The following is a 24,796-nucleotide window of genomic DNA, read 5'->3' as shown; positions in this document are numbered from 1 at the left end:
AGAGCTGCGAGAATATTTGCAAAAAGGAAGACACACGGCTACTGAGTTCAAAGCCAGTCTCAGCAATTTAGTGAGGCCCTAAGCAACTCAGCAAGATCCTGTCTCTAAATAAAATATAAAAATGGGCTGGAGATGTGGTTGAGTGCCCCTAAATTCAATCCTTGGTACAAAAAAAAAAAAAAAACAGCAATAACAATGGTTTTGAAGTGGTGCACAGTAGAATGTTCAGCTCACCTTCACGGCTTTTGGGCTGTGTGCCTTGAGAGGCCTGAACTCCCAGCCCTCTTCTACTTGCTCCAGCAGCAGGCCAAGGGCCTCAGGACAGAGGAGTCACAGTGGGCAGCCTAGCACGCAACCCAGAAAAGAAAAAAAAAGATGGGCGGGAGTGACAGAGGAGGGAGTCAAGAGGAAGAGGAAGGGACACTGCAAGTTTCAGTGTTTCACAATGTTACAAAAATACCCCCAAAGCCTGGGTACCACAGGAGAAGTTAAATTGAGCAATGGTTATGGTTCTCTTTTCAAATTCATGGAACATTCTCTTTTCACATCCCTGGGTCAGTGAAGCCAGACCCTTCACAGTGGCCAAGAAAGGGACACTTGTCCAGAGCCACCAGGCCTTGTGCCATCTCTCCCCCTCCCTGCCCCTCCTCCCACCGTGATCAAAGCACCATCCCCTGTTTTCCAGGATGTACATTAGTTTATTTACTTACACCCACTCTGGCCCCACCAGGGCCTTGAAGCATTTGACAAGATACAGACAAAAGTCATTATTATAATCCTACCACCACCTAGAAAGAGCCAGCATCGGAAAGAAGTTGTCTCTCTTAAGTGACAGGCCAGGAGATCCTCTAAGAGTCTTCAAATAGAGCTCCAGATTTGGCTCTGAGCCTCCTGGCAACCCAGGTCAAGTGGGAATTGGGACAAGTCTCTTGAGTCACATCCTCCAGAAGGTGTCAGAAGCCCACTAGCTCCTCTGCAGAATGCTACAGGAATCAGGAGCCTAACGTGCATCCCACTCCTAGATCTTATAGGAGATCCTAGAGGAGGGGGTAACCACAGGACAGCAGCCTTCCCAAAATAAATGCAACTGGGAGACTCCTCTGGCGGATTTCCATAAAAATCCATCCTAGGGGAGCGTCCTAATAAAGATTCTGTGGTGACTAAATAACATGGTCCAAGAATGACTCCGTTTCGTGAGAGTCCGACTCTGTTCAGGGATAAATCTCATCTGGAAGAATGGATGGAATGCATGGCCTTTAAATAACCCCCATGAACTTTATTTCTCTCAACTGAGTCTTTGATAAAACTCGGGCCGCAGAAGGCAGTTGGAGGTTGTAACCGCTGACAAGGGTCTGGCAGGCAGCACCCTGGCACTGGGCGAGGGTGGAGCCCTGGGTCCCTGGCACCTGCAGAGGAACCATTCATGGATTCAGACTTCTCCTAAGGCCCGCAACAGGCCGGGTTCTTGGGTTTTGCTCTGCCCTGAAGCAGACTGAGCTGGGAGGCCGGCAGAAGTAGGGGCACCTCTGGGAATGGGGGGGGGGGCTGTGGGCCTGCACCCAGCTTTGAGACCCTGCCTGACTTTGGGTGTCAGGAAGGGTGATAACCGCTCTCATTTATGGCTGGGCCCAGGACTCTCTCACAATCAAGCTATTCAGTGGATATTATGAGGTATTCATTTTACAGAGGAGTAAACTCCGAGAACCTGGCCAGGTGTCACGCAGCCAAGGAGGGCAGAAGCTACAAGGCCTGCTCAAATCTGCCCCATTCCAAAGTTCACACGCTTTTAACCGCTGCCCCGTGAGGCACCCCCAACACACACATAGAAAGAGAGATAAACCTGTGGGAAAAGCGAAAAGGCAGTTGATTTGTGGCATGAGACAGCAGGAAACTCAGAACTCTCAAGAAAGTGTAAAGAGGAGAGAGCCGGAAGCTGCCGCTGGGTTGAACTGGATGCTGCGGGGCTGAGGGAGGTCTGCGCAGGAGGTCCCCCAAAGTGAGCCAGCTGAGTGGTAAGATCTGTCGCACCCAAGTTGCTATAAAAGTCAGGGGGCATCGGCTGCTACAGGGAAAGGCCCAGCTTAAACACAGACTGCAGGACAGTGGATAAAGGACACCCAAAACCAAGCTCAAGATGTTCCCCAAAGCCATTAGGGGTCTTTCCTGCAAGTCAATGAGTGAGCCATGCACAACCCAGCATTCCCTCTCTGAGCCCAAGGCCAGGCTGGCTAGGGTCAGGGATATGAGCCAGACACTCCTGTGTGTGCATCCTGTCCCTTCCCTGGGAAGCCAGTAGACAGACACATCAGAGACAAAGCAGACCTGGAGACCAGGTGCAGTGGTGCACACCTATAACCCCAGTGACTTGGGAGGCTGAAGCAGGAGTATGACAAATTGGAAGCCAGACTCAGAAACTTTGTGAAACCTGGTCTCAAAATAAAAATTAAAAAGGACTGAGAATATAGTTCAGCAGTAGAGTTCCCCCTAGGTACCATCCCCAATACCTCTCTCTCTCTCTCTCTCTCTCTCTCTCTCTCTCTCACACACACACACACACACACACACACACATACATACACACACACACACACACACACACGGAAAAAAGAAAGCAGAACCTGGAAAATTGAGCTCCTGAGCACTTCACAGCAGGGCCCAGTGCCCTGTGACTATGTCTGTTTTGGAAATGCAAATCTGATCAGGCCAACTCCAAGGTTCAGATGACCCAGTGACTTTCCACTGCTCAATGACAAGGTCTGGATTGACACCCACAGTCTGCCCAACCTGGAGATCCAGCATCTTCCCGAACCCCGCCCTCCCTGCCCTCCTCTCTCTGCAGCATTCATGGTAGCTTTCTTCCAAGACCTGAGTCCTGCCACTCCCTCCCTGGGGGGAGCATCCTTTGCACAAGCTCTTCCTTCTGCACAGGGCAAGCTGTCTTCCCCTCTTCACTCCTCAGCCTGCTGACCTCAGGTCTGTCATTTCAGGGACTTCCCCCCGCCTCCTTGACGTCCCCTACAGCACACCTCGGTCTTGCTGTTTGTTTGCGTGGGTGATGAGTGCGCCTCTTCTTACAGAACCTTAAGCTCCTGGAAGACTGAGCTGTGCCCATTTTGCTCACATTGGAACCCGGTGTCTGACACTGTTTGATACATCGTAGAACATAGACATGGGCAAAGGGAATGAGCCAGTGGCTAGAATTGAAATCCTGACTCTGCATAGCTCCTCACTTACCAGTCCTGGTGGGGAATTGGTTACAGACCATCCCTGACTTGTGAGGGTTTGACCTAGGAATTTTCAACATTACAATGGTACAAAAGCAACATGCATCAGTAAAAATTATATTTCAAATTTTGAATTTTGATCTAATCCTGGACTATTAATATATGATATGATTTTCTTTATTGATTATGGATAAAGGCAGTGAGCCACAGGTTCCAGTCAGCCTAGATAGATAGATAGGGATTTGTCATAAAGCATTGACTCAAACAATTTTGAGGACTGGCAAGTTCCAGATCTGCAGAGTTGATGTCCTAGCTTTAATCCAAAGGCCAGCAGGCTGCTGCAAAACCAGGAAGAACTGATGCCCAGTTCAAAGGGTCTCTATCAGGCAGGAGAATGCTCTCTTACTGAGGGTCCACCTTTTGTTCTTTTGTTCTATTTAGTCCTTTAACTGACTGTGTGAGGGTCCTGCACATTATGCAGGGCAATCTGCTATACTAAGTCCACAGATTTAAATGTTCATTACATCCAAAATGCTCTCACAGAAACATCCAAAATGCTTGTTCAAATAACTGGGCACCCAGTAACCCAATCAAGTTGACACATAGAATTAACTACCATAGGAATCGTACCAGAAAATAGATGTGACCAAGGGTTATGGCCAATGTAAGACATTATCATCAGAACAGAGTGCTAATTTCCCCCCCCCAAACTTAGGGTTTCTATGTGTTCTCTTACAACTCCAGAGACAATTTTCCTTCACAGGTTCTCATCACAGAACAATCCTCTGAGATTAAATCTTTGGAGTTGTACTTTGAAAAAAGAGGAAATGGAATCCTGGCTTCTGGTAGGAGAAGGGGAGACAGGAGAGGAAGTTCAGGAAGGAGACAGAAGGCACAGATTTCCAGAAACTTCCTCATGGTTTCCTCCCCCATGCTTCTCATCCAGGGTACTCCTACCACCACACTCAGGACAAAACCCAGCTCTGGCGTGGATACAGTCCTCCCTCCTTCCCTGCCTTCCTCCCCCTCTCCACTCCAAAGCACCTTTCAGGTGAGGACCTTTGGCCTCACTCAGTCACCAGCACGGCAGGCAATTCTGAGCCTTCTCTCCTTGACACCTGAGGTCCCACGCTCTGAGCTGCCAGGCTGACTGCTAAGGGAGGATAGGGTCTGACCACACACTCCACACTGCGTGGCCAGGACCCTGGAGTGCAATGCTTAACCCAAAGACCACTGCACGCAGTCAGCCAACATGGGAGGAGCATACTAGGGGACTTCTTTGGGGTCCTCAGGACAGCCATAGAGTCTCCACCCCACAACCTGACCCACACCTCAGGCTGCTCGTCATATTCGTGTCTGATGTTCCCCTCTTTCTGAGTGGGGATGACTCTGGCCGACACTCTTTCTACTGCTCTCCTGGGTTTCCCTCCCAAACAGCTGCTCTAAACCTGGGACTCACAGACGTCCCCTCTCCCCCAGAGGTGTGCGAAGATAACTCAGTTCATGAATTTTAATGCAAAAAAAAATTATATTTAAGAATCTTTGACTGAAATTTAGCACTTCCTTTCAATGTGAATGTAAGAAAACTCTACAGAAGAGTTAACAGAACCCAAAGTTTGGCATCTGGAGAAATCACATTTTTTAGGTCACTTTAGAGTTCTTGAAGATCTCTTAAAATATCATTTATACCACCCATGAAGTGCTGCATGCCTATAATCCCAGCAGCACGGGGCAGGGGGTGGGGGAGAGGGGGCTGAGACAGGAGGATCACAAGTTCAAAGCCAGTCTCAGCAAAAGTGAGGCACTAAGCATCTCATTGAGACCCTGTCTCTAAATAAAATACAAAATAGGGCTGGGGATGGGGCTCAGTGGTCGAGTACCCCTAAGTTCAATCCTCAGTACCCCAAAAAAATATGTATTATGCATATGCATGTGTGTGTGTATAATTTATATCCATTTATTGCCATTGTAAAATGATCACCACTGAAGTGTTGATGAAGAAGCACCTCCATTACAATATCACGGAACTGGTCCATACTGTTTGGATATCTGTATTTTAGTGCCCTTGGAGTCTTTGGCAATTCTGATTGTTTTCATGTGCTTGAAAACATCATTCTGAAAAGGAGTTCATAGGCTTCACCAAAAGCCCACGGGGTGCAGGATATATGGAAGGTCAAGTCCTGGGGTTTTCACACTCTTCAGTATGAGAAGCCATGCCCCACCCCCAAAAAAGTGGCTTCTTCTTTGCTACACTTTTCTTTATACTTTTGGTGCTTTCTTGATTGAGAAAAAGCTTTAATCACCAAAAGCCATTATGTAATGCTTGCCTTGGAACAACTGTGCACTGGACTCATCACAATAGCATCCCTTGACATTTGCAGAGCAGCAGCCACAGCAGTAGGAAGGCTCTCAGCGGCCAGGCTGGTTTCCAGAGCCTCACAGAGTTACCCTGACCCACTGCTTGGGCCCACTGAGTTAGACCATGTGGATCTCCCAGGCAGAGGCTGTGGTCTCACAGGGAGCCCCACCATGCTCCTGGCACTACCTGGGCCCCAGGAATGCTCCACATGTATGAGTTGAGTTGGGGCAACCTAGGTTGGCTGGGACATTGCAGGAGAACCCTTCTTCTCTACCAGTCCCTTAGCCCATTTGGCACTGAGACACCAGCCTTAGCAAATAGAAATGTAGAATACCCAGAAAAACAACTTTCTAGTATAATAACGTCCCATGCAATATTTGTGACATACTTACACTGAAAACCCATTTGTGGTTTGTCAGGAACCCTGCCTTCTGGGGGCTGTTCCAGAAGCCCCAGCCCAGGTGCAGCTGAAGGGTGACCCAAGCCCAGATTCTCCACGAGCCCTGCCTCTGCCAGAGGTCTGGCCCAGGAGAGGGGACTGTTCAGGGTGGAAGTGAGGCGGTAGAGATTCCTGACAGCAGTCCACGGCCCTGGTGGCCCATATCTCAAACCACTCCCCGTCCTAGGCCCCAAACCCCATCTGTCAAATGAGTCCAAGGTAGAACTCTAGACTGGCTCCTTGCTCAGACATAATGAGTACTGTTTACTACTCAGTACTGTTTCCTCCCTCATGAAAAGGATGTTTCCAGACCCAGCAGAGTCTCCGAGCCCAGCCCTCCTGAGCAGCAGGCCTGGGCTGCCTCTACTCAGCCCAGCCCTGGGCCTCGCACTCAACTGAAACCCCACAAATCAGCCTGCAAGGACAGGTAGGGCCCATGGCCAGGTAACCCCCGCCACGCACACACAGACCAATCACAGACACTCAGAGGGAAGAGGGAAGTAGGCAAGCCCAGGGGGTTACACCTGGAATCCTCGCACATGGAACCCTCACACACAGGGTAAGCTGTGCCCATGTACACGCACCCAGCACTCTCGCCGAGGCACGCACAGCCCCCACCCATATTCCACACACTCCACACACATTCACACACACCCAAACAGTCCTCACATGTGCACACTTGTTCACACATTCCCTGAAGGTGTCAGGGACATGGCCAGTCTCAGCTCTGTACCCAGCCACCTCACAGCTGTACTTTCCATCCTGAACCCCAAGTGTCCAAAGTGTTCCTGGGGCTCAAATTTCTCCCAACTGTGCTTCTGCAGGCTGAAAACAAGAGAGAGAAGAAAAAAGGAAAAGAAAAACTCAAACACTGAAGTGCTCCTGAAGCAAAGACCCATGTTCTTCACATCCGGCTAAAATGATAGATTGCCTAAAAGTTACATTCTGGAAACCAAGTGTTAACCTGAACTGTGAGCAACAAAACCAAACTTGCGAACAGTTCTTGAAACTAGCTGCTCCCCAAGAACCATGCTAAATGCTTCGCCTACATCCCCTCCCACCCTCCCAACTGCCCAGCAGGTAGGAACTGTTAAACTGAGCAGCAGACTGTGGCAGTGGAACTAGGGATGTCTCAGTGCAGCCTGCAGCCTCTGGCCCAGTCCCAACTTCCAGGATAGACCCCTCCACCCACAAAGCAGCCCAGCCCCGTGCAGTCTGTGCACACGCAGCTCGCCTGCCTGAGAGGCCGAGGGCCAGCACCTCTGGGAAAGTGCAAAGAGGCGCTGAGCAGCAGAGAGTTGTCAGGCTAGCTCTACCTCCTGTTTACTCTCCTTTTCTCAGTTGGGTTTGGACCCTGGGCAGAGATCACCCTGAGAAGCAGGTCTGTGAGGGTCCTCAGAGGGAGTCGTTCGGGGTCGCCACTTTAACCAGAGACAGTGTCCTCCTGGGTGGAGAAGGCTGAGGGCCTGCGGGGGCTCTGCTCGCAACCCCTGCTGTCCTTCACACCCACCTGGGAAGCCAGGCCCCTCGCTGTGAAAGAGTTGGTTACTAGAGGAGCAAGCCACCTCTCTCAGCCACCCAAGGGCCCTGGGTCACCAGAGCCCAGCCAGTGAGGCTGCAAAAAGGCCCCATGAAAGCCTCCAGGGAGGCCTCCAGACAAAGGGGGACACCCTCTAGAGCCACCACCTCTGCCCTGCAGCCTGGCCAGCAGCTTGGGGCCCTCCAAGCCCCACCCACCCACCCCTGGAGTCCCAGGGGACGCGGAGGCAGTTTTGATGGAGCTTATCGAAGCGTTCTTGGTCCTGCAGCTCTTTCCTGGGAGGGCATTTACAGCCACAAGAAGCCCCACATCTGGCCAAGGGGCTGGGAGTTGCTACTCCATCCTCGGCCCGCTGGGAGATCCTGCCCTGGTAGAGGGAAATGACTTGGGCAAAACAGAGAGACAGTTTAGGACTTTTGACTAGAACAGAAAAGGGGCCGCTCCATCCCCATTTCACAGACACCCTGTGCTCCCAAGCGATTCTCCACACTGAGCCTGCTTCCCGGGGCTCCAGACAGCCCTGGATCCTCCTCTACCTCCCCTTCCCCAGCCCTGGTGGGCCCAGGGAAGGTGTGGGAGGCTCCTGGGGCAGTAAAAGCCACATGAAGGGGAAGCTGGTGTCAGTTCAGAGGCAGCTATTCCTGTCTCCTTCTTGGGATAAACAATTCTGCATGACTCACGTCCCTTCTTGGCCACTCTGTGAATCCACACCTGATCACAGGTTCATTTAAATCAGTTTCTCAGTCTGAGCACTATCGACACCTCAGGCTGAATGACCCTCTGTTGTAGGGTGCTGTTCTGTGCATCACAGGGTGGTTACAATGTCCCTTACACTAGGTGCCAGTAGCACCTACCCCAATAGTTTGTGTCGACCAAAATGATCTCCAGACTTTGTCAATGTGGGCGCAAAACCATGCTCAGCCGAGAACAGCTGATTTTAAAAGACAAAATCAGTGGCCTGCACCCTGGGTCTTACTAGACAGGCAGGAAAGAAGGTGACATAGGCTTCCTTCCACAGGCTTGGAGCTTCTATGGGGACAGATAGGACTAATAATAATAATAATAAAAGTACCCAGGACACGGGCTGGTGTTGTGGCTCAGTGGTAGAGCGATCACCTAGCACGCGTGGAGCACTGGGTTCAATTCTCAGCACCACATATTAATAAATAAAAATGAAGTGCTACCAATAGCTTAAAAATATATTTTAAAAAAAGTACCCAGGACAAATCTGTGTGCACCAGGAGATCTTGCAAAGCCTGGCCAAGGGAAAACCAGAGGCTGGGGCCCATGTGGGCCTCCTGGAGGAAGAATTTGAGGGCCATATAGAGTCTGGGGGAGAAGCCGTTTGAGGGAACAGTCAGCAGAGCCCAGGGTGGGGGCCGAGTGGGAGGCCGGCAGGGAGGGGCAGGAGGGGCTGCAGCGGGCTGGATTTTGATCTGCTGTGGTTTGCCTCCCTCCCAGAGCAGGACCTGGCCCCGGGAGCAGGGGAGACACGGAGGGTGAAGGAGCTGTGGAGAGTTGACGGGGAGGGCAGTGGTGGCCTGTCTTTGATCCCAGGGGCCGGGTAGGGGCCTGCTCCTCTCTAAATCCCCCAGTGCCCATCCTGGAATCAGGCCAAGGCAATGCCACCACAGTCACAGAGCTGCTGCCCCTGGGAGGAGGGTCTGCCGGGGCGGCAGGCAGAGGGCTGGGAGGATGGGCACTGGGTGCTGGAGGTGTGACAGAGGCCAGGGAGCACCTGCCAGCCCTGCCCCTGGTTTCCCAGGGCCGGCCCTTGCCTGAGGGTCCCACAGTCCACGTGGACTTGGGTGGGGTAGTGGGAGGCCCCTGATGGGAGCGTGGGGTCCTAGGCTGCAGTCCTTCCTACCAGGCTGCAGACCTTGCTCTACAGGAGAGATTTCAAGGGGTCCACAAAAGTGCTGAGCTCCTCGGAAGAGGGATCCCCTTATGAGACCAAACTCTGGGCCCCCACCCCAAACCTGTGCTTCCTGACGCCTGGGTGCTGTCTCCACTCAGCTGAGCTCAGCTTCCTCAGCTGAGGCATCTCCTTCCTGGGCTCATAGTGGGGAACCGCGCTCCGAGGCTTGTGCTGCCCACAGGGAGCTTCTGAGCTGGCCTGCCAGCAGGGGGCGCTGTGGATTCAGGCACAGGGCGCCCCAGCTGGAAGCGGAGAGGCTGGCCACGTGGTGGGGCCCCCCTGGGTTCCTGGGGTTTCATCCTCCACTCCAACCAGTCTTGCCCACCTTGTGCACAGGTGGGTCTCCACCTCTTTGCACGTTCCCAGCCCCACCCCATTCTTTTCCCCTGGCTCTGGCCAAGGAAAAAGGAGAAATCATGGTCGTGCCCATTTTGCAGATGAGGAGACTGAGGTCATACAGATACACCCAGAAGAGTGGAAGGAGAAGCAACGTGAGAGTGGGTGAAGTCTTGGATTTGAAGCCAGAAGACCCAGGTTTACTAGAGCACTGGGTCAACCTCTCACTCTCTGGAGGTGGGGACAACCTTCAAGGCCTTGTGAGCAAACCACCCCAGGAGCAGGAGAGCCACAGTTCGCACTGTCCCCTGGGCTGAGGAGGACCCAGACTGTAGCCAGGGTGGACAGCACCAGGCCCTGGAGGAAGTGCTGGCAAAAGGGAAGAGGCGGCTCTGCCCACACCCTCGTCTGGGTGGAGAGCAGTGGTGGACACAGTTGGCCAGAAAGGGGAAGGAAGCGGGGTGTGAGCTGGGCCCAGGGCTGAGCCGGAGAGCCCCGGAGAGAGGCCGCTCTAGCTGCCCTGTCTCCCATCGTTGGTGCCAGCCGGGGGTGCCTGGGATGCTGCCTGCCAGGCCAGGTGCCCTGCACCTGCAGGCTCCTCTGCCCGTCCTGAGAGTGGGTCTGTCATCATTCCCATTTGGAATGAGGAAAGGAAGTCGCAGAGGGAGAAAGTGACCTTGAGGACCTTATCTGAATCCCCCATAGGAAACAAACCAGAAAAGCTGGAGCGTCCTGTCTGCCTGGAACTCTCCCTCCTCCCTCAGGGCTGCCTGGGGTCTGGGTGGACAGAGGAGGAAGCCCTGCCTCACTCAGGAGGCTCCACAGGGAGGTGTCTGCTGAGGGTAGAGTGGACAGGGTGGAGGCCCAGGCAGGAGGCCGGCCCTCTCTCTCCATTCAGGGAGGCCTGCTGGTGAAGGGGACCCTCCAGGGAGGGGAGGGCTTTCCCAGCCTCCCCAGGGAGTGATTGGGGCCCAGCTGTTTCCAGCATGTCCATGGTCTGCCTCTGTCCAGCTCAGCGTGAGGAGGCTGAGACAGGAGGATCGCAAATTCAGAGCCAGCCTCAAATTCAAAGCCAGCGAGGTGCTAAGCAGCTCAGTGAGATCCTGTCTCTAAATAAAATACAAAATAGGGCTGGGGATGTGGCTCAGTGGCCAAGTGCCCCTGAGTTGAATCCCTGGTACCAAAAAAAAAAAAAAAAAAAAAAATGTGTCAGAATCAACCAAAGAGAGGATTGATCAGATATTGTGGGTAGAAGACAGTGGTCAAGTCTCTGGCTTGGGCATTGGGGATTGTGCCCATGAACTCTGATCTAGAATCCAAATGGAGGAGTGGGCTGGTGAGAGGGAAATAGGTTCAGTCTGGGATAAGCGAGTCTGAGGTGTGTGGGGGCTGTGCAGGTCGTGGTGAGTTTGAGGCTTAGGGTTAAATGAGCACTATAGCAAAAGTCAGGCCATGTATCCTAACCAGCTCAGGAAAGCAATGGGGGTTGACTAGAATTGGAGCTTAGTCTGCAGCCAAGCAGAGAGGGACAACAGCAAGAACACCCATTAAACCTGCCTAATTTATGTTCTGGAACTGGGAAAAGGATCCAGGGGTCTAAGAAGATCACAGGCCAAATTCAGCAGTGGCACTAGGAGCATCAGCCAGGGGCACTTGGCCACTAACTAGAAGTCAACTCAGGATGTAAAGGGAGCCCAACAGATTTGAGAGCAGGTGTACTTAACGGACCTTAAGTCATCAAGGCTGGGCCTCTTCTCTAAAACTCCCTAACTCCATCTTTCCTTGCCCACGGGACCCTGGCTGGCTAGAGGACGTTCCCAAGCCCTTTCACATTCAGGATCCCAGTGGTTCCTCGGTAGTTCCCATTGGACAGGAGAGGAAACCCAAGTCTGGGAGGCGGGGAGGCTGTGGAGCTGAAGCCCGGCTGGTTCCCGCAGGCCAGTCCCTGGGCCCAGCATTCTGCAGCCTGCGGAGGGGCTGCTGGCAGCAGAGCTCCCCGGGGGAGCCTGGCCCCTGCCTCCCGGGAGGCAGGGACCAGTGTGACCTCAGGGGCGGGTGCGTTGTTTGCTTTTGTGGTCTCCCTTTTTCTTTTCCTTCTGAGGAACAATTCCTTTTGGTCAAATCACCTGAGTAAAAGTGTCTGCTCTTTAGAAACCTCCCCCTTCCCCTGCAGGCATGGACATTCTGGGAGCTGCCTCCAGGGGTCAAGAGGGTGCCTTCAGGCAGCTCTGTGGGGTGGCTCTCCTCCCCCCCAGCCCCACCCACTTCCCCTCGGCCTCCCTCTCCTGCCAAGCTCCTGCAGCCTCCCAGCACCCACTGAGGTCCAGCCTCCCCTTGAGGCCTCTCTGCCTCCCTTTTGCCATTCAGCTCAAATGATGGGGAGCAGGAGGTGAGAGAGAAGAAGAGGCCAGGGCAGCCTCTGAAATGGAACAGCACATACAGTGTGGTCCCCTCTGTCACCTTCCATGTGTCACTAACCACAGAGAGAAGGGTGAGGAGGGGAGGGAGGCTCCCCTGCTCCCAGGAGGCAGAGAACAGGAGAGTGGATGGACAGATGGACGGGGAGGTGGGGGGTGGGCAGCAGAGTGGCAGTCTGGGCCTGAGAGAAACTGGGACCCCAAAGACCCACCCCAGAGGCTTGGGAGAGGGAGCTGGACTTGGGGACAGGCCCTGGAGGGCGAGTGGCCTGGTCAGGTGGAGGCTCCAGCCACACGTGGAGGGAGGCGACTCTGGACTCCACTCCGGGAGGTAAACTGAGGCCCTCGGGGCTGCCCTGGAAGCTTCTGGCAAGGTCCCTGCACGGTGCCCCCTTCCAGGACGTGCCAGGCTGCAGGCTACCGTGCGGAGAAGGAGAGGAGGAGGCCGTGATGTCACCCAGGAATGAAGCAAGCAGGCTGCAGATAACATCGCCCAGAGGCTGCTGCAGGCGAGGTGACTCACCAGGCTGCGGGGACCACAGGGCGATTGTTGTTGTGCCCAGCGGCGGGCCTGGGAGGAGGGGGTCGGGCCACCGCAGCCGCAGCTGGGGCAGGTCCTCACTGGGACCTGGGCACACTGTGTCCTCCACCTCCGGGGCGCGCTCAGGAAGCGCCCCCTCCCCCTTTGTGCTATCTGTGTCCGCAGCCTTTGGTGTGTGCTGGTGGGTGTGCCCGGTGAGGTCCCCTCCTCGTCCTGCCGCAGCTCCAGGTAGAGAGATTGCTAACAGCGCAGCAGGCGGTCCCCTGCGGTCGGACAACTGTCTGTGGAGGCAACACCGGATGGCAAACTGTAACCGCAGCCACATGGCGTCCTCATGGAAGATACAGCCTGTTCTCCTGCGACAGGCACCTGCAGACCTGCTCCCCCCAACCCTGCTGAGGGGCCAACGCTGTGGCATCCTTCCCCATTCCCAGGGGTGCCATGGATTGTTGTCCAAGAGGAGAACTGCGCAACTGGAGAGGGCACGGTTTATTTTGTCAGGCCAAGGGGCTGTGCAGGGTGGCCCTGCCACTTCCCTTTTCTAAATTACTTCTCATTCCCCTTCTCCGCCTAGAATTATCTGTTTGACTTGCCCTTGATAAATTTGTCCTCACAAAAAAACTCCCCCCCACACACACTGAGGCTTCTTCTTTGACCACCTCCCTCCCCCTATTCATTTATTTTCTTCATTCATGGAACAAAACGTACTGAGTCTGTCCAGGTCACTGTGGGGGCTGGGGACGTCACTTAATGTAGAGAGATTGCCTTACACCCGTAAGGCCCTGGGTTCCATCCCCTGCACGAGGAAAATAAAAATAAAATAGATTAAATAAAATAACAGATCACTGTTTTAGGCCAGGCACCAGACAGGCAGGGCCTCCCTGAGCTATGCAGTTCCCCTCCTTGTTGAAGGAAGAAACGGTAAAGAAATAACTCGATGCATAAAACGGTGAGTGATAGTAAAAGCCACCAAGGAAAACAGAGCCAAGCCAGCCGTGGGTGACGGGGCTCAGCTTCACTGAGGACGCTCTGGACAGGCTTCTCCTGAGGAGGCGGCCTCTGAGTGGAGGCCCGGAGGCAGGGAAGGAGGGAGCCTTCCCAGCAGAGCCCCTCCCATTGGGCACCCAATGCCAAAGAAAGTTCTAGAGCCCAGCTGGGCTCTGCCAGGAACCCGGGGCATGGCCTGGGGCCCTCACTTCCCAGCCGCGGTGTCCAGTTTCCTCCTTGATAAACTGAAGGCCTCACTGCCTGGCCCTGCGAGGGCACTTGCAGCAAGTTCCCTCACCAGTGGGCAAGAGGAGCTTCACAACAGGGGCCTGAGTGGAAAACCCAGCTCAGTCACCCACGGGCTGTATGAGCCCAGGCAAGTTCCTTAGCCTCTCTGAGCCAATTTTTTGCCCTATAAAAACGCCAGGTTGTTGTGGAGGATTAAATGAAGGTGTAGCCGTGAAATCACCTCTTATAATGGGTGTTGAACAGATATTCTCTTGGGGTGCACCCCAGGGGAAGAGGGGTGAGGGGGTGGGGAGGCAGGAGAGGGCCATGCTGACCTGCTCTGCTGGTTGCCCGGATGGACCTGCAGCAGAGCAGCCAGGGGCCGCCCCGAGGCAGCCCCACAGGTGGGGGAGGTCAGGCACCCCCGCTGACGACGTCATCGGTGGGGAGCTGCGGTGTGGGCCCTGGAACCGTCGCACCACAGCCCAGCTTTCAGGTCCCCCGGGTTGCCCAGCCCCCCTCTTCCTCTGTCCTTCCTCAGGCTGTTTCTGGTGAGCACCGTCCACCCTCAGGTCTAGCCCTCCTGCTCCCTCTCAGCTCCGGGGGCCCAGGGCAAGGAGGTGGGAGGTTCTGGGGTCCACTCTTGTTAGCAAGTCTTTCCTGAGACCTGAAGTCGGTCTGGGCTCTTGGAGCCTGCTGGGAGCCCCCCATCACAAGCAGGTGTGGGCCAGGTGTGGGAGCCCGCACAGCCATGGTGACAGTCACTGGGAACCTGCCTGGCACCCCAGCCACCACCTCCCAGGAGTGTCGCCCTGCCTGTGGGGATTTCCTGGCCCTCTTCTACTTGAGGGAAACAAGGCTCCAGGCAGTGGGGCAGGTGGGGGCTCCTCCAGGCAACAGAAGAGGGTCCTTGCTGGGTGGGGGGCTGGGGGGGCAGTGAAGCCCAGGCCCAGGTGGGTGGGCCACCAGAGGTGGGGTGGGGCCCGGCCCCAGGCCCCAGGCACCTGTGCCTCTGGATCCCCAAGGTGGCCTTGGACTCTGGATTTCATCCAGGAGACCAGAGCTGACAATGATGCGAGGCCACCGTGGGGCCCTCCTGGATCCCAGGCAGCAAACAACAAGGCGGGCAGCGGATATTTACTGACCATTTCCCACGCGTCCGTGCTGCGCTAAGCACTCTGCGCCCGTGAACTGGGTTCACCCTCCCTGACAGCTTGGCGAGAGAGGAAACTGGGGCACCGAGAGGCTCTGTGACTACCTGAGGTCACGCAGCACTGGCTCCCAAAGCGCCCCCCTCCAGGCAGGGGTGCCAGTGGGGGACCGTGGGGACCTCAGCAGGCAGGTGTGAGCACTGGCTCAGAAGCCGGGCTGTTCCTGGGTGGCCCTGGGGAGCTGGGCAGGGGTCTGGGCAAGGAAGCACCCCCCAAAATAAACCACACCCCCATATGTACCCATGTACCCGACCGGCCACGGGGACAAGCATGCTGGGCCCACTAGGACAGAACGGGGAACCGGCCACAGGAAAGTGGTTTTGTCACAAGAACGCTTCCTCCAAAGGCCAGAAGTCACAAACAAAGCCTAGTGCCTCGGGGCACAGAGCACAAAGGTGCAAGTTCAGAGACAAGGAAGGGCGGCCACAGCCACTTCCCCTGCCTCCCTCTCCCAGCGGGGCCTCCTGCCCAGAGGTGCACAGCTCCCAGGCCTGAGGTCCACAGGCAGCCAGCCTGGGACCGCCTGCCTGTCCATCTGTCTGGGTGCACACGTGTGTGCTGGTGTGTGCAAGAAGGGCAGGGTGTAGGGCCCTCCGCCTGTGCGTGTTTGCAGGGGGGACTGTCCCCACCTCCACCTGCTGCGGCAGCCACAGAGGACAGGACGCTCTGACTCTAATCTGCACCCCCGGGCCTCAAAACCACAGCCCCACGTCAGCGGCACGTGCAGAGGGGCCGGGTGGGAGGTGGAGCCACATACACAGGGTGCACGAGTGTGTGCTACAGGCCTGCACAGGACAGGCACAGAGGCCCAGTCCCCAAGCCCTCTCTGGCCCTCCCCTCCCAGGAGCAGCTGGGGACTTGGTGGGGAGGAGGACCCTCTATTTCTCCCACAGTGTGATCTCCCCTCAGCTCCAGCCCCAAGGACAACTGAAACACACAGCCTGACACAGTTCCAGGCACCAGAAACGCCAGGGGACACAGCAGAGGCCCTGCCCTGGTGGGGGCCCTGTTTTTGCTGAGGAGACACCGTAGACAGGATAAATGTCCATACATAGGAGTGGCCAGGGGTGCTGTGGAGAGAAAGGGAGGAGCAGGACTGGGAGATGAGGGGGCTGGACCCACTGCACCGTGTTAACCCAGGTGGCCCAGGTAGGAGAAAATAACATTTCAACACCTGGAGAGGCAGGAGGCGAGCAGGGTCTGGGAAGAACATTCCAGAAAGAGGCGACAGCCCTGAGACAGCACTGTGCCGGCCAGGACTGAGGAAGGGCAGGCTGGCTAAGGGCAGGGAGGGGTCTGAACGGGCCCCGCATCCCCAGGGCCCCCTGAGGGCCTGACCAAGTTCTTGGCGAACCAACTGTCCACTCTGCCAGGCTACTCAAGCTCGAAGCAAAGCCCTGATGCCCCAAAAGTTAAAGAGAAGGACCCTATGGTGCAGACAGGAGGGAGCAAGGGGAAGCAGAGGAAGCAGGGTCACAAGGAAAAGTGGACAGAGAGGCCAAAAGGTTCGAGGAGCCCAGGGCCACTCTGGGGACTGAGCATAGAGCAGTTCCCTAGAAGCTTAGGGTCAGGAGCAAGGCTGCCCTGAGGTCCACAGGCCTCTGAGGGGGACAAGTTTCTGGGTCCCAGGGACCTACAAACCCAGGGAGCTCCCTGAGATAGTGCAGCCTAGAGATGCCCATCCTGCTGCCCGGAGGCTCAGCCAGGTGCGCCAGCGGGAACAAGAGCTGGCTGCTCCTCGGCGGACGGAGACCCCACCTGCCACCAGACCCTCCTGAGGTCAACTCTCGCCCATCAGCGCACTTGTAAATCACCCTCAGGGTGGCAGCTGACCAGGCACCCAGCTTAATGGCTGCAGGGGTGCATGCGCATCCGACCTGCCCTGCAGCTCAGGGGCAGCTGGCAACCCAGGAGACAGGGCCACCCTCCACCCACCTCCCTCCAGAGAGGAGCCCCCACAGACAGGGCCGTGGGAAGTCGGAAAGTGAGTACTCCCAGCCTGGAAGAGTCAGGGAGCTGCTTGGAGCTTTGGCCTTGGCCTGGTCCTTGGAGGATGGGAACAAGGAGAGAGGGGTGAGGAGAGAGCACACCTCCACCACTACACTCACACCCACCCCATCCAGTCCCTTGAGCCCCCCCACACACGTGGGTCTAGTCATCAGAGCTCGCAGACACCCAGACACCCCCTCCAAGGGGCCCCAAAGAAGCCACGCCAGCTCTACAAGGGTCACCCACGTGCACAGTGCGTAAGCACAGAGTTGCACCTAGGCACTGCAGAGGGCCCCAGGGGCTCAAGAAAAGACCAAGACGTGTGTGCAAAGCCCCGGAAGAGCCCAGGTGGGAGATGGGAGGGACCCACAAGGAGGCCCCAACAGGGCAGGACAGCAGACACACCCACGCCCTGTCCCTGCCAGCCTCAGACAGACCTGCAGCCTCCCACATGGGGACCATGGGACTGCCACCAAGCCCCTGGCCTCTCCAGGGGTTGAGTCTGCTCCTAACTCTGCTTCACATAGATTTCCTGGGAGGTGCCAGGTAAATCCTGCCCGTCTGAACTCCCCAAGCCCATTCAGACTCTGGCCGTTTTCCTCCCATGAAAGCCACCCACCAGGCCACCACCCCACTAGCCTCCGGCCTCCTCTCTTACACCTGAATCGGTCTCCGCTCCTGTCCTCCAAGCAGGCCACCAGTCTCATCTCAGTCAAAGACAAAGTCCTTGCAGTGGTGGCCAATGCCACTCACCCACCCCAGCTCCTGTGCCTCCCTGCTCCCTCCCTGCCCCACCATGGGGACCCTCACTGGCCCCCCCAGCCCTGAGACCTGCTCCCCTCTCAGAGCCTGCGCCAGGACCATCCCCTCTGCTAGGACTGTCCCTGAGCTCCTCCTTCAGGACTTACTCCAGCAACATCCTCCCAGCCAGGCCATCTGGCTACACCAGCCAACCCTGAGGTCCCCACCCTGGCACCCCAGCCCCAGCCCTGTGTTCTCTCCTTCTTAGAATCTTTCACACCCTACAACATCCTACACATTTTACTTTTGTGCCTCACTTATTGTCAAATGGGCTCCCTGGGGGCAGGGACTTTCCTGTTTCATTCTGTGCTATCATCCCTAGTTTCCACAACAATGCCTGGATCACAGGACTTAATAAGTAGAAAAAAAGAATGAATGAATGAATGAGTGAGTGAGTGAATGAATGAGTGAGTGAATGAATGAATTAACGAATGAATGAATTAAATGAGATAGCAACCAGATAAGCATTTATAAAACAAGATTGGCAGATGGAAGGGGAGGGACTAACCCTGAGGAAGCAGTCACCATTATCCAGGATTTGTAACCACGGCATTCTGTTTTCCTCAAATAACCCTGAAAAGTAAAGAGAACTGTTCCCATTTTACAGATGAGAAGCCTGGAGATCAAAAAGTGTATGACCTATGGTTGTTGCATTGCCCGTAAAGATGGCCATCAACCATTCCTTCCTCCCTGTGTATAAATGCTGTACCTCCCTTCAAGAGATGGAGCCAGCCAGGCATGGTGCCCATCTGTCATCCCAGCAGCTCTGAAGGCTGAGGTGGGAGGCTCCCAAGACCAAGGCCAGCCTTAGCAACTCAGTGAGGCCCTAAGCAACTTAGGCTCTGTCTCAAAATAAAGATATATAGGCCTGGGAATGTGGCTCAGTAGTAAAGCACCCCTGGGTTCAGTTCCCAGTACCAAAAAAAAAAAAGGTGGAGCCAACCCTCCCCCAACCCCATTCCCCCACTGCCTGACTCTGGGCTGCGCTTATGACTTGCTTTGACCAACATAACGTGGCCAAGCTGATGCTCCATCAGGTCTTCAGGGACCTGGCTGCTGAGCCAGCTACCCAGGTTACAGGATCCAAAGCAAAACCAAAATATGTGGGGCTTCTTATTCAAAAAAGCAAAATAAAATTTTGTTAGTGGTATTGAAGCATAAAGTGTTCTCCTTTCTTTGGTAGTCTTTCTCTCAATTATTATACTGCTGATAATGAGTTCACCAAATTTGTTTTCTGATGCTATCCTAAGAAAAACATTTTCATTTTAATTTTCGGCTGTATTTTGTTTAATGTTTAAATGTCCCTCTTTATGTTGTCCAATGCCAGTTTTGTTATTATATTTTGCTATTATTTTGGTACTGGGGATGGAACACAGAGATATTCTACTTCTGAGATACCTCCTCAGTCCTTCCTTTTTACTTTTTTATTTTGAGACAGGGTCTAAGTTGCCCAAGCTGCCCTCAACCTGTGATCCTCCTGCCTCAGACATGCAGGTTGCTGGAATTACCAGCATGTGCGACCACACCCAGCCCAATATCACTTTTAAATGTAAAGGCAAAAGCATAAAACTCTTGCATAGATTCACCAAAATTACACAACTCACATTTTCGTAGCTCCAGTGTGCATAGATTATTTTATCTTTGTCCTATAGAGGAAATGCCACAGAACTGACCCAAGGTCTTCTTTCTCTTCCTGCTCTGCACAAATCCTACCCACATCCTCCACCTCTGGCTTGCGAATGTGTAAAGAGGAACTGAGAGGAAGGGGCGCGTCCACTCTGGGATGGGAGGCAGGGAATGGGCTGGATGTGTCTCCTCTCCTCATAGACCCGCTCCACCATCCCATCAGACTTAATTGACAAAACACAACACTGTGTGGAGAATAGATGAGCGTCCCTCAACGTCTTGCCCCAAATTCAGAACTAAATAAGTCGTTGTTGTCTAAAGCCAATAAGTCTCGTGGCAGCTTGTTACGCAGCAGCAGCCAGTGACTGATACAGCAGTGGAAGCACAGGCTGGTGAGATCCTGGGCTTGGGGCCTAATCCTGGTGGGTCTGACTCTGGAGTCTCCAGTTTTCTCAGGCACCCAGGTTTCCTTACAGACGTCACATGGCGTCATTCTTCTTCCTCTCCTCCGTGAGTTGGTGTGTTTAGGGTTGAGCTGGAGGTAAAGGCCTCTGAGTCTCAACAAATCAAATGTATTATTAGAACTTGGAAGAAGCCGCATCTGGACTTGATGTGGGGAACCGGGGGTGGGTGGACGGGTCAGAGCTGAGAACAGGCCTGGTCTCTGTTCAGGGTGAGCCTGGCCCCAGCAGGGTTCTTAGACATCTGTTTTCCATCCTGATTCAGTAAATAAAGCTGCTTTCCTCTGTCCACCCCTGTGTTCCCACTCCCCTGACCTACAGGAAACGGGAGTCTGGCCGGCAGGGTGTGGGCCCCTCCTCTGGCCAGAGCTCCTCCTGTTAGGAAGAGGTGCAGGGTGCGGGGTCTCCGTTTGCACTCTGTCTCCTTCCCCCCTGAACCAGCAGGGAAAGGGCCTCCCTTGGTCAAGGAATCAGATTTTCCTCATTTAAAAGATGGTTGCTCTTCCTGCTGGCAGCTATTAGCATATCAAATTTGATATGCTCTGCGTGTTGGGTGCTTGTTCTTTTGATCCTGTGGTTCACACATCCGTAAAGATGTCTTAGTGATAAGAAATAGAGAACCTCTATTCAGTTGCCTTAGACAATCAGAATAAGAATGGAACAAGAAGTACACAGGAAGGGCAGTTTCAGGAGAGGTGGATCCTGGAGCTCAACATCATCAAGGATCCAGGTTATTTCCTCTTTCTCTTCCCTATCCTGTTTCCAGCATGCTTACCTTGACCTTGGCTAGCTCACCTTTTTGGTTTACAATCTGGCTGCCACCACCCCAGACATCACATCGTTGCATAAGCAGCAAAACAAATAGCAGGAAGCATCTCATCCTTAATGGCTCACGTTAAGATTAAGGAAAACTTTACCCAGAAGTATTCTGGAGACTGTCCCCCACTGGTGTTGGGCTGGAATTGTGCCACACCCCATGCCTGAATCTGTCCTGAGCAAGGGGGATATTGCCACTATCACTGCCTCAGCTCTGACCTTGAGCCAAGAAGAACAAACACATGGGACATTCCTGGGCTCAGTGGATGCCAAAGAGGGGTTAGTAGGAGGGAGAAGGGGCATTGGGTGGGGACTGACAGCATGGCCCCTCAGTGGTAGAGTGCTTGCTGGACATGTGTGAGGCCCTGGGCCCAATCCCCAGCACCGTGGTGGGGGGGTGGTGGGAAGGGTCGGGGGGCAAACTTTATTATCCAGAAATTCTACTAGAAGGGTGAATTCCTTCAATATGTACAATAAGATAGGTGTGTAATAATTTTTCGTGCTAACTTACTTGTAATAGGGAAATTAAGTAATTTGCACATCTACTAATATAACATTGAATGAATGAAATGGGAACGGGCTATGAAAAATTCAGGGTTCTTGGATACATGTATCTGATTGGCTGAGCCCCGTCACGTGCCTGCACTGTAGCTGCAAAGGAGGCTGGGAAAGTGAAGTCTGGTTTCTATACTGGGAGGGGGACTTTGTTCCTAAGGAGACTCACAAGGTAGGGTCTGTGAAGAGTATAAAGGTCCACTCTGAGCCCTCCCAGTGATTCATGAGGCTGAAGCAAGAGGATTGTGAGTTCAAGACCAGGTAGTGAGATTTTTGTCTCAATTAAAAAAAAAAATAAAACTAACTAGAATATAGCTTGGTGGCCGAGAACTTGCCAGCCATGTGTAAAGTTCTGGGTTCAATCCCTGGTACTGGTGGGCGGGGGTGGGGGTGGGGTTGGGGGTGGGGTGGGGGGGAGTCCACTCTGCTAGATGTGCCTGGTGTGACTGAGCATTTGCTCCTGGGGGAGGAGCCTGTGGCTGCCTATCCCATCCCCACAGCATTGGGAGCAGCTCCATTTTCAATAGGGGCAGGAAAGTGTACTCAGGAGAGCTGAGGCACGTGGAATCAGAGAACTGGGAACCAGGATGCCTTTCCCCAGATCTCTGCAAAAGAAATCTGAGAAAAGCCAGGCACGGTGGTGCACACCTGTAATCCCTGCTATTCAGGAGGCTGAGGCAGGAGAATTTCGAGTTCAAAGCCAACCTCAACAACAGCTAGGTGCTAAGCAACTCAGTGAAACCCTGTCTCTAAATAAAATACAAAATAGGGCTAGGGATATGGCTCACTGGCCCGTGCCCTTGAGTTCAATCCCAATATCCCCAAAAAATAATTTTAAAAAATAATAGAATAAAAGGAGAGGTGAACGTGATTTTAGAATAATTCACATGAAGCTAAGGAAAACTCACTGTTGTGTCATTCTGATTTTTCGACTCTTGCCGGAAACCCTCGAAAACATGCCTGAATTTGAATGCAAACAGGGGATTGGATAACGGCCTTGTCTGGGCGCTGAGTTTCCGGCTGTTGTTAAAGCGCAGGGTTATGTAAGTGTTGCATCCTAAGAGAAGAGTCCTCGCTGCTCTTGGGAAATACCCCCTGTGCTTAGAGGTGAAGGGGCACAGAGTCTGCAACTCACTCTCCCGTTGGGAAATCTGCGCACACACAAATGTACAGAGAGGCCGCTAGAGCAGGAGAGGTGAAATGCCAGCCATCAGGAAATCCGAGTGAAAGTTCCACCAGGCTCTCTGGACTCTTCTTGCAACTTTTTTGTAAATTGGAAATTAGATCAAATCAAACGGTAACCAAAAAAAAAGCAGTAAGTTAGCAGCGATTCTCTATAAGGGCTGGGATCCCCCTGGTCCCCGACCTAGCTTGGTACTGTTTAAATTTCTCCAAAACGAATGAACTTTGTCATTAAAAAAGACAACAATTAGAAAAGTTCAGACCAGCTGATCCGGCCGAAGCTCATCTTCCACAAGCAGGAAACAGGCAGGGCTTGTGGCTTTTCAGTGGGGCATGGTGGGCATTCTGAGAGTTGGGGTACCGTCAGGACACCTGCTCCCAGCAGTTTCCTCCTGTGCCAGGAGGCTGCCCGAGAGACTGACTTGAGGCCCCAAGTAGCCAGAGGGCCAGGCAGGACTGGGCCAGACGCTGGGACCTGGGCTCTCTGAGGACACTAAGTTCCATAAGGATGCATTCCTTCAACCCCAAAGGTCCCCTCAAACCAGGGAAGGCAATCAGGAGTAGTTGCTGCCTGATGGTGGGTGCAGCCGGGCGGTGGTAGAGAACCCACACAATAAAAAATGTTCTTTCCACATCTTCTCCTTCCTCACCCAGGGACGCTGAGACCCACAGAGCTTCTGAGACGTAAGCTCGCACTCCAGATTCCAGGCTCTGAAGTCAAGGGACAGGGCAAATGTCCCGATTTAGCTAAATCACCTGAAGCCCAAGTCAGAAAGGAACAAAGAAGGAGGTCTCAGGAACTAACGAGAAAAGTGTCAATCTTGGAAGGTTCCCCTTCCCTTACCCCTTTCACTTTTAATGTGACTTCAGTCTTAATGAGCTCAAAAAGAGGAATAAATAGTGTTTCGAAAGTCTGCTATGTCCCCCAACTTCAGGAGGCTTTGCTCACGTGGTTGTCTATGGTAACGGCACCTCCTGGAGTTGCATGGTAGACGTCCTGCACAGCTGTTCCTGACAGCCCTGGGAGAGTTATTTGTTGTTGTTGAGGTGGAAGAAGATGTCTGGGGAGGAGATGGGAGTGACTAACACTGGCCTGGATTGACTGGTGACTGAGTCCATCCATTCCATCAACCATTATTTATTTATTTATTTATTTATTTTCGCCACAGACTATATGCCAGGTACCCTGCTGGGAGGTGGGACTTTTCAGACTTGAAATACATTCTAGGGAGGAGCTGGGATATTAACAGGAATGGAGAAAAAACCCACAAACCTCCTCCCACCACTCCTCTTTTTCCTTCTGCTCAGCCTCCTCCATCTTCCAGGATTCCTGGGAGAGTCCTCCTGACGCCTCCCCTCCCCGCTGCCCAGAGTCACAGCGATCACTGGGCCCTGTGCCTTTTCTGTGGGCTCCAGGCTGCAGATCCTTTCCCCATCCAGTATCCTTCCATTCATTCATTTGTTGGTTTGTTTTATATTTTTATTTCAAAGGCATTTATTTGTTTAACTAAATTTTTTATTAAAAAAAAAGAAAGAGGTAAGTACTTAGGATTTAAAAGGTAAAATTAAGGGCAAGGGATGTAACGCCATACTTGCCTAGCTTGCAAGAGGCCCTGGGTTTGATCCCCAGTGCAAACACACAAGACAAAAAAAATTAAGCCAGGTGTGGAGGCAGATAATCCTGTGGAGGCCCGTAGTCCCAGCTGTTTAGGAGGCTGAGGGAGGAGGATTGTGACCTGTCCCAGAAGAAAAAAAGCAAAAAAGGGCCAGGGATGTAGTTCAGTGGTACTACTGGGTTCAATCCTCAGTATGACTAAAATTTTTTAAAAATAGTAAAACGAAGGGCTGGCGGTGTAGCTCAGCAGTAGAGCACGTGCTCAGCACAAGCAAAGCCGCAGGTTCTATCCCAGCAATGAAAACTCTTCACATAAGTTAAAAGCTGGGCACAGTGGCATGTACCTGTAGTCCCAGCTTCTCCAGAGGCTGAGGCAGAAGAATCTATTGAGTCCAGGAGTTCAGGCCAGCCCGGGCAAATAGCCAAATGCTATTGCAATAAATGAACAAATAAATAAATAATAAAAATACCCAAGTATGCAGGGTATCATGCTTTTCAAGAAATTAGTCAATCTTTTTATTGATGGATTCGTTTTTGCCTGCTGGGGTGAA

The 24,796-nt window shown here is 53.4% G+C and overlaps 2 long non-coding RNA genes across 2 annotated transcripts in view; one reads left to right on the top strand and one right to left on the bottom strand.

The window, feature by feature from the left end:
• LOC308632868 overlaps positions 1-19,714 on the bottom strand; it is a 29,315-nt gene extending 9,601 nt beyond the window's left edge. Inside the window, exons 1-2 of the long non-coding RNA XR_014018648.1 lie at positions 19,595-19,714; positions 18,499-18,563 (exon numbers count right to left, since the gene is read on the bottom strand). This is a non-coding gene — a long non-coding RNA (uncharacterized lncRNA). The remainder of the gene's footprint in view (positions 1-18,498; positions 18,564-19,594) is intronic.
• Positions 12,195-13,358, top strand: LOC308632621. The gene is made up of 3 exons (XR_014018615.1): positions 12,195-12,307; positions 12,633-12,747; positions 12,940-13,358. It is a non-coding gene; the product is annotated as an uncharacterized lncRNA (long non-coding RNA).
• Positions 19,715-24,796: the final 5,082 nt, after the last annotated feature.

The sequence above is a fragment of the Spermophilus citellus genome, assembly GCF_964194105.1.
Source record: "Spermophilus citellus genome assembly, chromosome: 13".
Taxonomy (NCBI): Eukaryota; Metazoa; Chordata; class Mammalia; order Rodentia; family Sciuridae; genus Spermophilus; species Spermophilus citellus.
This window is presented reverse-complemented; position numbering and strand designations above follow the sequence as displayed.